Source organism: Nesoenas mayeri (genome assembly GCF_963082525.1).
Source record: "Nesoenas mayeri genome assembly, chromosome: Z".
NCBI classification, from domain to species: Eukaryota; Metazoa; Chordata; class Aves; order Columbiformes; family Columbidae; genus Nesoenas; species Nesoenas mayeri.
Window position 1 is genome coordinate 73,981,127 of NC_137542.1, and position 15,174 is coordinate 73,996,300.

Consider the following 15,174-nt stretch of genomic DNA (forward strand, 5'->3'; position numbering starts at 1 on the left):
GCACCTTCCCTTCCCTTCCCTTCCCTTCCCGCCCCGCACCTTCCCTTCCCTTCCCGCACCTTCCCGCACCTTCCCGCACCTTCCCTTCCCTTCCCGCACCTTCCCTTCCCTTCCCTTCCCGCACCTTCCCTTCCCTTCCCGCACCTTCCCTTCCCGCACCTTCCCTTCCCTTCCCTTCCCTTCCCTTCCCGCCCCGCACCTTCCCTTCCCTTCCCGCACCTTCCCTTCCCGCACCTTCCCGCACCTTCCCTTCCCGCACCTTCCCGCACCTTCCCGCACCTTCCCGCACCTTCTCGCACCTTCCCTTCCCGCACCTTCCCTTCTCGCACCTTCCCGCACCTTCCCGCACCTTCCCTTCCCTTCCCTTCCCGCCCCGCACCTTCCCTTCCCTTCCCTTCCCGCACCTTCCCTTCCCTTCCCGCACCTTCCCTTCCCTTCCCGCACCTTCCCTTCCCTTCCCTTCCCTTCCCTTCTCTTCTCTTCTCTTCTCTTCTCTTCTCTTCTCTTCTCTTCTCTTCTCTTCTCTTCTCTTCTCACTTTACTTTCATCCATAAGTTTTCCTTAAATTCATTCAGAATCATGAATTAGTCATTCTTGAGGCACAGTATACCCAGCCTAGGTTGATCATTGGTCTAATAATGCATGAAACAAAAGGAAATAAGGGAACAATTAAAAAATAAATATGGAGATTGCAGAAGTGATTACTAGAAATTGAGTGGAGTGTGGTGGACCAGAAGGCCTAAAAAAAAGCAAACCAAACCAAAAGAAACAAAAAAAACCAAACAAACAAACAAACGTGTAGCTGAGAAAGTAACTGATATGACCAAAAAAAAAAAAAAAAAATTAGGAAGTTCAGGTGAAGAAACAATAACAAAATACTAAGAGAAATAGCTGCACACACCCTTAGGGTTAGTTGAGCTGTTGAAAGAAAAGACTAGTGTAAAGGCAAGTAAAGAACATCACTGAGAGAAAAGAGTAAAGAGAGGAAGGAGGGAAAAAAAAGATGTGGAGAAGTCACTGACTGTAATTCTTGATAATAATATTAACAGAAAATGAGAGATCATTATTCATTTGGACATTAAAATACCTGACTTCAGAGATCTAGTGTCTTGCTTTTCTACCTACAAGTATTAATGACAAAAATGCTTTCTAAAAAAATAAAGTAAAAGGATGTAAAATATTCACAAGATTCTAGTAGAAAATTCTAGAATGTGCTGCATTTGTAAAGAAAATGTAGACAAAAAAAGCCAGAACATTCTGACATGTGAGGATAGAAATGTAACTTCTATTAGGGATACATATTAAAGCACAACTTCTCTGAGACTGGATGATCTTAGGAATGGGTACTTGTGAATAAATTACAAGACCAACATTATTCAACAAAATATATCCATGTCTTAATCCATAACACATTGATTTCCTTTCATGAACTACAGAGAGTTTTGGATTAGTCCTGGATGGAATAACTTGACTCCATTTGCAAGTAACTCCTGAAAAAACTAATTAGATACAATTAATGAGATCACTTATTACAAATTATTCATCCAAACCTACTTAAAACCTAGTAAGGCACTTTTAAATCGACACTAGATCTGTTTAGCTTGAGACATGAATTTTGAGGGCTTCCAAGTTTCTCTGATGTTCAACTTCACTAGAAACCAGGGGTGAAAATGAAAATTAACTAGTAATGGAAACTCCATTTTTTTACCCCTCAGCTCAGTTCTCTGTTGGATGAAATGAGATTTGATCGCTTTAAATAAACAAAAAGAAAAATGTAGAGCTGAGAAATGGTTTGCTGAATGTGAAACATAGAGGTAAACTATGTAATTTAACATTAAAATCTAACTTAGATCTGGACTGTGGAGAGTAGAGGCTTATGAGTTAGATCATTGGTGTCTTCATTCATTTTAGCAAATATATTTTTGAGGTGGGAACATTTGCAAAGAGGCAGGAGTGTTCACTGGCTGGTGGCTTGCCTGAAATAGCTTTGATGTAATTATAAATGTTTCCTTAAAAATTAGTATTGGAGCTTCCAGCTCCCATAGCTGCTTTCCACTTCCTTATTCAAGGATTGTGTCAGAAAACCAACTGCACTGTCCCCTTCAGAAGCAGGTGCAACAACCAGACAATAATCCAATAAAAATCCTATTAGCTGTGTCTCCATGACATTCCCGGTATCCATGGGACCCACAATATCTTTAATGCAGACAATAAATCCAGACCATTTCCTCCTTCAATTGCTCCCAATATGGCTTCACTCCTAGCACTGTTCAGCTAACCTTTTGTTGCCACATTTTCTCATGAATGCTGAATCACTCTTTAATCTCTACAATGAAACAAGTGGAGTCCCCACTAAGTGAAACACATCTGTCAGGTTTAGTTATCCGAGCACTATTGCATCCAGGTGCATTTCTGTGGATTACAACCAGCAGAGAATCAGCACTAGCTGTAAAAATACTAGTTCCAGGTCTGCAAAGTTTGAGGAAAGCTTTGTGGCAATTACTGTCTGACCAAAACATGACAGATTAACCCCAAAGTGACCAGACCGGAGAGTACATCACTAGGTTAAAAGGATGTGTGGATAGGAGATATACAGGAAATATACAGATATACAAAATGGTGTGAAACTGAAGCCAGGAAAATAACTGAATCCAAAATGCAAACAAAAGAAAGACAAGGACAAATGCACAAAGGAGGTGAACTGAAAATACCTTATCTTCTCAGATTCCATAGGAGCTATGGATTCTCATGGATGTTCACTTACTTATTGCTTTGTTAATCACAGTAGCTGAATCCAACCCATGAATTAACTATGTGTGACAGTATGGGACAGTGAGACACTGTTAAACAAAAAGGAAATTTACTGTTTGGACCTACCACTGTGGATGGCCGTGTGGCAATCCTCAAGGTAGGACTCACCTCTTTTGCTAATAGAAGAGACCCAATGAGCAGCACCCATGTACACCAAGAAGTTAAATCCACCACTTGATGCCTTCATTACCAAGTCTACAGGTTATCTGCTTGACAGTTTTAACACCAGGAGATAGATGAGAGGCAGAGCCTGGAGTACTTAGAGATGATTTCAGTAGCTGGCCTTTCAGAACAGCAAATTATTGTCTTTCATCCCAGCACATCCTGAAGACACCATGCCTGGTGACAGATTTGCTGGGATGGAAAGTCAAATTGCAGCTTGGTTGTTTGCAGTCTCTTCCCATTCTCTCAGAAAGTTTTAAGTTAAAAGGTTTGAGAGAATTTATTTGATCTCTGTGTTTATATGAATGCTTACTCTATAGAAGATCCAGGTTTTAATACGTAGTTAAAAGAATCAACAAGTGATTGTGAATAAGTTAGATAAAAGACAGGAACACACATAGGCGACTTAAAATTCTGTGTACTTGCTGTATACTTTGATTACTTTTTGTGGCTGGCTGTTTAGAATTGCACATTGCTTATAGACCTATTTCCATACAGGTTTTGTCATATGATAGAATTTTGAGGGTAACTAAGTAACTTCTGTGCTCTTTCCAGCAGCAGCAGCTCAGCAGCTCAGCGTAAGAACAACCGTCTGTGAATGAAGAGAGAGTGGGAGAGTTCTTCATGGGGCAGAGGTATATTCCCCTAGGAATGTCACAGTATAATAAGCCATAATGCTCATTATATGTAGTCTATGAAGTTATCTCTGTGACTGCAGGCACAGAAACAGTGAATATTTGTCCAGTGAGGCTGCCTCATGGTGCTCCTTGTCCTGCTCTCACCTAAACCAAAAGAAGAACCTGCACCAAGAAGCATATAAGGATCCTTGAGAATGAGTGGAATTCTGGCCTTGTGGTCTTCTTTTATTCTCTATTTGAACACTTTTGTGTAGACAGAGAGAAGCAAATACAAATTGCAGCTCACTTCAGAAAACAAAGTTTTCCCAAGTTCAGAAAGAAATAATGATTATTGACATCTGCCAAATCCATGTATAAAATGAAGCATTTCATTGTTTTAGTGATTTTTTTTTAATTAAAGCATGAGAATTTATAATTTAATACTTACAATTCATTTGCACAGGAGGTCAGAATTAGGACAACACAGAAAACCTGAGTTCTTGTTCTCTACTAAGTTCAGTGTAATGATCATTACAGTATTAATAGTAGTTTTTTAATGTAGTGCTTAAGACAAAAGTAAGTAGTGGACTAGGTGCTGACTAGGCATCTGAGGGGGCATTCTCAATTCCAAAGACCTTTACAAGCTGAGACAGACAGTTGGAGGGACTGAACAGGAAAAGAGATGTCAGCAATGAAATTGGTTTGAATACATGCACAGTGCTTACATTGCTGAAGTGCTAGAAGATGTTGTCTGGGGATCAGAAAAACAGATCAGACATTCTTGATCACAAAGGCTACATGATTCTTATATTGCCAGCAAGTCCTTTCTAAGGGTGTGAGCATCCTATCCTTCTCCTGTTAGAGGGTGATCCTGAACTCCTGTTCTTAATTGTTGTTCCTGTTATTACCAGCTAAAACTTAAATGTGGTCAGCTCATACACATTTCCTGTGTAACTTGTCCTTTCAGTTCTATTTCTGTACTCCTTCAAGACTGCAGTTGTTTCCCTGTCACATTTGTTTTCACTGGGCTGAGCAATCACATGAAATTTTGTCTCTGCTTTTTCAGTAGCTCCTCTTTCCGAGAGCTACGCTGATCCCTTTTCTAGTCCTAGTCCCTCCTTTGCATTGCTTTTGGAGGTGAATCACATCCTTTGGTCACATGGGGAAGCATAGTGACAGAAGATGAGGGAAAGGCTGAGGTACTAAATGCCTTCTTCACCTCAGTTGTGCTCCAGGTACCCAGCCCCCTGAGCCAGAAGACAAGGATGGGGAACAGAATGAAACCCAAATAATCCAAAGGGAAATGGTTACTGACCTGCTACACCACTTGGACACCCACAAGTCTATGGAGACAGAAAGGATCCATCCAAGGGTGCTGAGGGAGCTGGTGGAGGTGCTCACCAAGCTACTTTCCATTGTTTATCAGCAGTCCTGGCTAACTGGGAAGGTCTCAGTTGACTGGAAGTTGGCAAATGAGATGCCTATCTACAAGAAGGGCTGGAAGGAGAATCTGGGTAATTCCAGGCCTCTCAGTCTGACTTTGATGCCAGGAAAGATCATGGTGCAGATCATCCTGATTGCCATCACACAGCACATATAAGACAACCAAGAAATCAGGCCCAGTCAACCTGGGTTAATGAAAGGTGGGTCTTGCTTGACCAACCTGATCTCCTTCTATGACAAGGTGACTTATTTAGTCGATGAGGGAAAGGCTGTGAATGTTGAGTACTTAGGCTTCAGTAGATCCTTTGGCACTGTTTCCAGCCGCATTGTCCTGAGGAAGCTGGAAGCTCATGGTTTGGATGATTGTACTCTTCACTGGGTGAAGAAATGGCTGGCCAGCTGAGCCCAAAGAGATGTGGTGAATGGATTCAAATCCAGTCAGCAGCCGGTCATGGGTGATGTTCCCCAGGGCTCAGTATTGGGACCAGTTCTGTTTAAACTCTTGATCAATGATCTGGATAAGGGAATTGAGTGCACCCTTAGTAAGTTTGCAGACAACACTAAGTTGGGCAGGAGTGTTGGTCTGGTGAAGGGTGGGAAGGCCATACAGAGGGATCTGGACTGGTTGGATAGTTGGGCTGAGGCAAATTGTCTGAGATTCAACAAGGTTAAGTGCCAGGTCCTGCACTTGGGTCACAACAACCCCAGGCAGCACTACAGGCTTGGGGAAGAGTGGCTGGAAAGCTGCCTGGTAGAAAATAACCTGGGTTTGTTGGTCAACAGTGGCTAAACATGAGCCAGCAGTGTTCCCATGTGGCCAAAAAGGCCAACAACATCCTGGCGTGCATCAAGAATAGTGTGGCTCGTAGGACCAGGACAGTGACTGTGCCCTGGACTGGACACTGGTGAGGCTGCACCTCAAATCCTGGGGTCAGCTTTGGGTCTCTCACAATAAGAAAAACATTGAGTTGCTGGAGTGAGTTCAGAGAAGGAAATGGAGCTGGAGAAAGGTCAGGAGAACAAGTCTTACGAGGAGAAGCTGAGGTAACTGATGGGGCTGAGCCTGGACAAAAGGAGGCTGAGGGAAGACCTTATTGCTGTCTACACTGACCTGAAAGGAAGTTGTAGCATGGAGGGTTTTGGTCTCTTTTCCCAAGTAACAACTGATAGGACAAGAGCAAACGGCCTCAAGTGGTGCCAGGGGAGGTTCAGATTAGATATTATGAAAAAATTCTTCACAAAAAGGTTTGTGAAGCAGTGGAACAAGCTGCTCAGGGAAGTGGTGGACTCACTATCATCCCTGGAGGCGTTTGAAAGACATATAGACGAGGGTCTCAGGTGCGTGGTTTAGTGCCTGAGCTAGGTTGTGGCTGGACTCAGTTGTCTTGAGGGTCTCTTCCAACCAAAATTATTCTATGGTTCTATTTTATGACTCTATGGTTCTAAGACAGGCTAATGGGTTGTCAAAAGTGTAACAGTTCTACTTTTTATAATCCTCACAGATAATGATACTTTATTAGTGAAACCCAGAAGAAAACTGAGAGAGCAAGAGGTTAAGCCTCTTCCTGGCAGCCAGATGAGTGGTGTAGTTGGACACCTTCATACTGAAAGAGGAAGGGATTCAGTGTTTCTTCCCTCTTTGCATGTGTGAATGTGTGTGCCTGCACATGTGTGCCAATGATTGGAGGCACTGACAAAAAAATGTTTGCTTTGTTCTACTTTTTTTTTTTTTTTTTTTCCTTGAGCTGTGGGGATAATAATTGTTCTGCTATTTATGCTAGGAGGATTTTTATCTTGGCACTCAGTGCATTTAAAAATGACGGACAGCAACAGCTTAAATATTTTTCAGGTAAGGTGTCCACTTGTCATTCAGTAAGACCCTTTACATAAACTTAGCATTTGTCCAGGTTTTGTGTAATATGGGCCATTTTCATGCCATCTTAGTAGTATACACCGATATACATGGATGTATGTGGCAGGATTTCCAAACACAGACACACGCATACACATTTACTGTGTGAAGTTCTCTGACAAACTTGAAGATGAGAAGTGTTAGTTTTTTGTAAAATTTTATTTCTTACATAATGTGTAGAATGTACACAAAACATAATTCCTTTCTTACCTTCCCATTCTGCAAAAGGATCAGCAATGCCTTAGTGGTAACATCTTTAACATGGTGTTTACCTACACATACACTTTAAAATAAAAAAAGTTCTTTGTTTATAAAGCTTTGCAAAAGCTGTAAGATAATAATAAAAAATCTGATACTGAAACTTTAAATTCCCATTGTCAACCATCCTGATGATTTTTTAAATCCATAGTTCTTGCATTTCAATAGCTGCCTTCTCTCAGTACCGTCGTTTCCCTCCCATATACCTCAGAAACTGATAGGCCCAGCAAGATATTTCTTCAAACATCTTGCTAAGTGTTCAACAACACTTTCATTAGTAGTAGCAGTAGCAGTATTTATGAGTATTAATATAAGCATTAGCATTAGCGTTAGTATTAGTATGCATCCACTTTAGATTAATATAATCTTTGGATTCTCCATTTCCGGAGTCAAAGGTGCATTTTGTTAATAAACTCATCTCTCTAATACAGTTCAGATCTACCCAATGCTTTCTGGTATTCCAGCAACAAAATTTTTGTGTTCTTCTACTTTGCTTGCCATTTCTAATTGCTGTTCTTGTGGAGTTAAAGGTGCATTTTGTTAATAAACCCATCTCTCTAATACAGTTCAGATCTACCCAATGCTTTCTGGTATTCCAGCAACAAAATTTTTGTGTTCTTCTACTTTGCTTGCCATTTCTAATTGCTGTTCTTGTCTGTATTTGAATGATAAAAAGATAAAAAGCAACCAAATTAGTAAACACAATCAAAAGATACAGGGATCAAATATTTTTAATTGCTGAATAAAAAGAGTATGACATAACCTAATCAGAATAGGCCAGATGTTTAAGTGTTCAACTAGTCTTATTAAGTCTTGACTTCTCAGGGAAGGTCAGGCTCCCTAAAATCCCTAATTAGCACCCTTGGGTACTCAACAAAATTACCAAGAGAATGCTTTGGGATTGAGCTCCACTGACCCATTTGTTCAAAACATCTCCAGACAAATGGTGTACCGTGCAAACCAGATTAATTATTTAAGGGCTCACTTTAGCTTGGAAAAAATCTTTGGTGTTGTGTTTTCTCTGACTGAGGACATTAAAAAACACAGAAGTAATGCAAATAAGTCTGAGAGACATATTATTTTCCTTTTTATTTACACAGGGTGTTCCTACTGGCCCTCTTCCTCAGACAAATGCATTTTGGTCACTTCTACCTCTATATTACACTCCTTCCTTTGCAACCATCTAACAGGTAAATTCTACCACATCCACCCTGATACATAATACAGGTTCTTATGGCTTGGTATGTACACATAATCAGGTCTGGGATATCCAGACTCTTTTGTCTTTTCATCCAGGTTGGAGGGGTGCATCTGGCAGTCAGACCCTAAGAATATAACACGAAATGTAAGAATAAAAGGTCAAACCAAAGGCTTATCTAGCTCATTATTTATTTGTACTAGCATTAACAGCAGACGCTTAGGAAAATAATTTATATTTGAGCAAGGAGGTAGTAAAATAGTACCCTTCTCTTGGTATAACATCCCTTTTCCACTGCCGTATGAACTTTCCAAGCAGCAGCTTGTTTCTCTGATAATTAATATTTGACCTCCACAATATGTTCTGGCAATGTGTTAATAGTTTAACCACACATTTTATTACAAAGTAGTCCATCGTCAGATTTGCTCTAAACCTACTGCCTGACAATTTCATTCAGTGACCTCTGATAGTTATTTTTCAACTGTGAAAACACTAATCATTATTTGCTATGTACTTTCCCCATAAAACATTCATGATTTTATGGACATTAGTCACAACCCACTATCTACTCTGGTTTTCTCATTTTTAAGCTGTTAAGACTGCAGCCTAGCATCTCCTCAAATGGAAGTCAGTCTGCACCACTTTACTTTTTGTACTATTCTCCCATACCGTTTCTGAGATTTATTTCAGATATAGACAATCCACAGACCTATACAATTACCAGCGCTTTTTTGGTTTTGTTTTTGTTTTGGTTTGCTTTTTTCTTATTCACATTTTATAACAATTTTGAACATGAGATGTTATTGTCAATGATGTTCAACACTGACCTGAAGATCTTTTTCCCAAGCAGTAATTCACCTCCATGCTTTTATTGTGAACACTTTTTTCCCTCCATATGCGTACAGTTGGAATTTATCAACAAAGAGAGTGTTTCAGCTTGGCACATGACACTTTCTCATTGCGGGGAGGTAAACTAGCCAAAATACATCTCAGTGACCAGAAATATTTCCACAGCTGAGCACAGCATTCCTCCTTGTTCTAGCTGACATGCTGCATAATTAGACAAAATGTAAACCCTATTGAGTTTTTCAAATTTCAATGCATTCAAGTTGCTCTTGATCTTGTTAGCTTTTTTCCCAAGGTCATAATAATGTTGTGGTGGGGAGGAAATGTCAAATAGGACTCAGAATTCTCCTTTTTATCCCATTGTTGAAACACAACCAAACAACTGTCTTTCTCCCTTTCTTTGGACAAAGACCAAAATCTGTGCTGATTCTTTTGATTAAGTTTTTATACTGGTTGTACATTATGAACAATTTTCAAGATTTCTTTGAGACCTGCTGTGAGGCTCAGCAGATGTCTGAGAAGATTGACTCAGATTTTCTGCAGCAGATTTTATTTGTACTTAGCAGTGCAAATAAATTAAGGGACCCTTAGAGATCTACTCACTCATTTCATTAAAACAGGGAGTACCATGGGGCTTTTGATGGAGTCTATCTCCACCTGTCTCCTTTGCATGCCTGACTTGAAGTCTAAGTGGAAGTTATAAAACCCTTGCTGGCCCTACAGGCACACTCTGCTTCTATGTGTAACCAGAAGTGCTTCTGTCTTACCAAAGCAATAAGGTAATACTTTCTGAGCACCAGCCTTAAACAGAACTTTGAATGAGAAACCACTCACAAAAGACGAGAACACAATACACAAGTCATCTGAAGGAAATTAACTGAAAGTTAAAAGGGTTCCAATTAGATTCTCTGATACTTATAAAACACACCAGCTGCAGAGCTATCCAACATGGATCTTTTCCTCCATTGCATTAACTTTTCCTTTCAGAGGGTGAACTTGACAGAGTAATTCTAGCCTTCATCACTGTTAGACTGGGTTTTTCCCATGCATTCTCAAAGAACCCACATTTACATTGTGAAAGAACTGTGTGATCACAATATACACCACAGCAAAACACTGGCAAGTAATTCCACAGTGAGATTCCTCCCTCTTGACTGAAGATACCTGCAGTATCAATAACTGCCTGTTCAAGTTATCTGGTTTCCCACCATAGATGAATGAAATCTAACACCATTATCAATAGCATTCAGGGTAAATTCCCCTGACTACATTTGTGTAACACTTCTGATGAGATTTATTATACTCTGAATTTCATATTGCACCCAAATAGAGACTACATAATGGGAACCTAGAAACCTAACTCAGACACACATGCACCATAGACACCTGAAGGCAGGTGAGAGAAACTGCAACCCTGGTCTCCAAACAGTCTCATCTCCTGAGTAAATGTGAGATTTTGAAGGTCAGCCCTTGATGGAAGAGTGAGAAGTTCAAGTCTTCACTCCCCAAAGGTGTGACACAGGAAAGGGTGAGCAGAGACACTGAGGTTCATCTCCTGTTCATCATGACACACAGTGCTTAATCAGCCCAGTAATGAGCAAATCACTTGCGATCTCCACTATTAAAAATATGCCAAAGTGAAATGACCATTCACACAGTGAGCTTAATGTGTGGCTAAATAGAGACAGATGTACACTGAGGAGCCAAAGACTCCCTTTGAGGAAGTCCCGATTTCGTAAAGTTGGCTGTGGAAATGTTTATTTTAACCACCAGCCAACAGTACTATTAGTTTAAAGTATTTGGACATACATGAGTTTTTATAGGATTTCTGCAACAAGAATAATGATAAAATGATTTATACAAAAAATGGAAGCAGCCAGTTGTATATTTCCACTGTTTATCCAGTTTACTCACTGTTCCCTGAAATATGTTAATAATAAAGTCCTATTCCTTTTCTTCTTCCCATATGCCCCATTACTAACAAATAATGAGACTTTAATACGTTAATTAATAACTTCTGGTAAGTCATTTATCATAACATTAAATAGCATAAAGAGCTAATTAAGCTGCTCAGTGAAAATCCACTCTAATAGATGCCTACCTGTTCATACAAAAGTCACTCAGATTTTTAAGAAATAGTTAAACATCTTAAACATCTCCACTTAAACACCAGCCTTCTTCTGGTGTGGGTTTTGGTTTTTGCTTTTGTCAGTAATGCTGCAGTCATTAAGAAATCTAAATGAGGTCTGGAACAAGAAACTACTGAGCAAATCAGCTTTTATTAAATCAAAATACAATTCACACTTGTACTTAAGAACATTAACTCAGTCTCAGTTTCCTTTTACCAGGAAGTTAAATCTGGCAGAATCTTCCAATGCTCTGTGTAAAACAATTTCAATTTGTGGGCAGGTTTGAGAATCAGAATCTCACAGCTTCTGCTTTACTAAGGTGCTTCTTCCTTTCATCTTAACCTGAAAACTCTCTTCTTCCACATTAAAACCCAACATACGCAGGAGAGAATTCTATGCAATTTTTTCTATTACCACACTAATGCAATCCTTCCTGCTTCATGACTTAAACTAACCTTTTAAGTATTTGGAGTTGGGAAGGAAACACTCCTCAGGACTACTTCTGTCAGAACTACTGTAGGCAGCTATCATCTCCTTTTCTCTGAAATACGTTACCTTGGTCACTCTTGAAGACAAGACTCTCTGAGGTGCAATGACTATGTTCTCTAGAGTTCTTTACATTTCTTGAGAACAAGAACAAGAAAATAATTCCTTTTAAAATTAACTGAAATTTGTCTAAATATTCCAGTCAGTGGAAGCAACTGAAATGTGTTAGGAGTGGAAACTGAAAAAGTGATGAGTACTATGAGAGTTGCAGTGGACTGTTTCCCATTTCAGCTGCATTCTGATTTTCCTATAACCACTTCCTATTTATTTCCTTGGGAAATAAATCAGTCTCTAGCAGGTGCACCTTTTTAACTTAAACATTTAGAATTATACCTGAACAAGACATAAAGCTAGAATAGCATTTTCCTAATTAAGTCTATCAAGCATTTTTAGTAAGATGTCTATCTTGATTGCAAAGTTCAAACTTGGCTATTTAAAAGACATTTGTCTGAGTCAGTTCTTGAGTCAGCCTATAAGTAAATCTTGACCAGACCTCAACAAGGTTCCAGACATAAAGGTTGGGATATAACTGATCAAATTTAGGCATTGAAGATTCATCTGCCTGTGCAAGACATCTACTATAGGATGTGTTAAATCATGCCCTTTATTCTACTGACTATAAAGTGAGCTAAAGGTATTTGTCTAGTGAAGTGATAAAGATACTTGCTTTCTGGATACTTTATTTAATCAGTTGAATGCTCCCTTACAGGTATCACATCAGATTTTTTCCCTACAATCAGTGGAGAGAAAGAATAGTTTCAAAAGGCAGTTCATCAAATCCTAAAGTAAGTTGGATCAGGCTTTGAAATAACCTGTTTGTCTTGATGGACTGAAAAAGAACCTGAATAAACTAGTTCCACTATAATTTAGATGCCTAAAGCTGAAAGAAATGTATTTTCTGAGGGAACAGTGCTAGAGTAGCTTGGCAGATTCTCATGTTGAAGGGCATGTGGATGTGGAGGTGTCAGAGCCGGAGCTGGTGTCCCGCTCCTTGCGGAAGTAATCTCAGCATTGGCACCCAGCACACCTCAGTAATGCTGAGTGGTGGTAGATACAAATTGAGGAATGATGTGCACATTGAGGTATTTCAAGACACAAAGTTCTACCGATTTTTTCATTACCTCAGCAGAGATTTGGGCTATCTGATCTGGTTAGGTCTTCCTTTGAGCTGAAGATTTGACTTTCAGAGGTTGCTCCCAAACTGTATTATCCCATGAATTCAATCTATCATTGAGTGTGTGAACTTGAAAATTTTGCTTTTTCTGAAATACATCTTCTAGAAATTATTATGATTGATCATATGTAATTTTTCATTGCCTTAATTAATTAGGTTAAGGAGCTCAAAAATACCCTTTTTTCCTCCTTTGAAGCATGTAAGACAGCTTGTTAAAGCACAAATTATTAGTCTTTAAGTTGAAAAGTGATGTTTGTTTTCCTTCCTTTTGCATCTCTGTGACATCTGAAATGTTATATACAACGATTTATGGGGCAATAATACTTTGTGGTTGCTCATTTTCAGGTCAAGATATTTTTGCCCATACTCATGATTGCAAACAAGATGCAGTAGTTACTTAGACCAGTTGAACAACCTAGTTAAATATGAAAAAATATCCACTGCCTTTACAATAATTCCTTCAGTATCCAGGGATCTTCTTGTTTTTTTCAGAACATTCAGCAAGATTTCAGTGATACCAGCCAGACCAGCATCACAGTCAGTATAAGAACACATGTCATTCTCCATTTCATACAGTTGTATCAGTATTATTAGCATAAGGAAAAAAGCAACCTTCAGATATAGAAATCTCAAAGTTACATGCACAGTACATGGGAAAAGTCACAGTTATGTTACAAGGTATGCATTGTTTCACTTGCTCTTTATAGAAGTGTATTTGGCATTGACAACATTTGCAGTATGTATCCACAACTTCTCTGCTCTTCAACACAGGTGAATACAACCGAAGAAAAGATAGAACTCAGGTTTTTCCTTCTATGTTATGCACAGATGCTAGTGGGAACCTCTTCACAAACTTTCAGGCTGCCTGTATTAGGACAAGTGTCTGGGAGTGACCTCCTGCCAATGGCATGTAATAGATCTCAGCTAAACCATTTTGTGGCTGCGTGATAAGAAACAGGTTGTTTTGCCAGTCCTGGTGGCTGTGTATGTGTGAGCGTGTTCAAAAAATTCAAGATTTGCACCTGTACATTGCAACACAGGAGAAAATTTGCATCAACTTTTTCATGCCTTTGCTTTCCTCCTCCCTTTTTTAAAGCATGGCAAGGAGAAAGGGGAAACTAAACTACTCTTTCTCAAACTTTGAAAAAGCTGGATGGTATTTTCAAGCTTTGTTACACAGTAGGTTGAAAAAGCAGATAGGTTAAGGTCTATTTCTGAACTTAAAATCTATTATTTTCTGGTTCTGTCCAAACTGTAAATGAAAATTTTGATTCATTCCCACATTTTGGCTATTCAATTAATGGAGAAACTATTTTTTTCTACATATCATACTAGATCTCTTACATTTTCCAATTACTTTTTGTAATCAGTACAATATTATTTAATAATTCTGTTTTAATTATTAGCATTACTATTCAGTCAAGATATGCCACAAATCAGCCAGGCCTGAGACCTTTATTTTCCTCTAGTCCTCATACTTCTTATGTATCTAATTGTACTTTATGAGATCAAAAATCTGAAGCCTGCAAAGTCTCTTGTCACAACTCTTAAAAAAATAACGACATTAGAGCTCAGAAAAGGGCAGGAGGAAGTGGAGCCAGGGGAGTGGGAGGAACACTGACCTTGGGAAAAAAATATCAGTTTGATTGAAAACAGGCTTTAAAATTGTCCAGGGTCAGCCCCTCCTCCCCTTTCTTTTTTCCTTGATGTCTGCAACCGTATAAGTTGAGTACCAAAGAGGAAAGTGAAAAAGAAAAAGACCTTTTCCCTTCCCATGGGGTGAGTTCCTGACTTTGCTACACACTTCACAGCCAGCCATCAATGTCTGATGGGGCTTGTCATCACCAAACCTCTGAATTAGCTAGAAACACATCCCTGTGTTTTGACTGGAGACAGATTGATTTCTCCACACTTGAAAGGGCTGTTTTTCACTTCCCAGCACCACTGGACAGGTTGCAAATCATAACCCCAGCAATTAGAGAGCAAGTTTTGGGATATTAAGCATGCTGGGGAGGAGAGGCAAGATACGGTGGGAGATGGGGAGTACAAGGGGCAAGGAGAGCACTGAAGAGACCAAA